Genomic DNA, 821 nt, shown 5'->3' with positions numbered 1-821 from the left:
TAACGCCGTAAGTTACCACTCATTCGTTTCTCGTCTGTTGTCGTTAGACAATGAGATTATCTATCTCCTTGTGCATTCCGATGCCTTCCGCCACAGTACGTTCTGGCGGCACTATGTGGACTAAGTCCTCTCCAGATAGTTTTAGATTTGTTTTTAATTGTATGTACTGTGTTTGTTGATATGGGCCATGGGCCTGATACAAATAAATAAACAAACTAAGAGTAAAATCATCATCATTATTTCCCATCACTGAATTAGTCTTTTCTTACCAATAATGCAAATTAGGTCTGCATTTGCATAATTGGTATTCCTCTCTATCCCTGGCAGTTACAGGTAGTGTACGACATCTGAGTATAACATCTACTAGTACTATGTAACTTGGTCCCTAATAACCGAGGTCTAGAATCGTGGGGGCACTTCATGTTGGAGTGTCTGACCATCTGCCTCCATTCCTCTCGGTTGTGTTAGAGTTAGGGCTTCCGCAGTTTTCAGATTCAGATTCAGATTCAGATTGGCTTTATTGATGTCGCAGTGGAGTACACTGAATTAAGATCAATATTACATAAAAGTACAATATAATGGTTGGCGATATAGGGTTAAAAGGTAGTGCAATAGTACAATACAGTACATGATTAAAATATAGTACAATAATCGATAAAAGAGGAGCGTCATATATACAAAGAATTGGTAGTGACAGTAAGAGAATATTCGCTCATTGACAATGCATTAAAAATAAGTTGAAGATTAAAAGTCATGCTGGTTCAACAATCGAGTCAGGTAGGGTATTGGTGAGTTTCTGTATCTCTGTGTTTTAGCCTTTG

General features: G+C 38.0%; 1 protein-coding gene across 1 annotated transcript in view; it reads left to right on the top strand.

Annotated features, from left to right (window-relative positions):
* LOC109485115 (dual oxidase 1-like) overlaps positions 1-821 on the top strand; it is a 55,147-nt gene that overhangs the window by 21,156 nt on the left and 33,170 nt on the right.

This window comes from Branchiostoma belcheri, unplaced genomic scaffold (genome assembly GCF_001625305.1).
Source record: "Branchiostoma belcheri isolate BF01 breed outbred unplaced genomic scaffold, Haploidv18h27 scaffold73, whole genome shotgun sequence".
NCBI classification, from domain to species: domain Eukaryota; kingdom Metazoa; phylum Chordata; class Leptocardii; order Amphioxiformes; family Branchiostomatidae; genus Branchiostoma; species Branchiostoma belcheri.
Note: the sequence above shows the minus strand (reverse complement) of the source record. Positions and strands in the feature narration are given on the sequence as shown.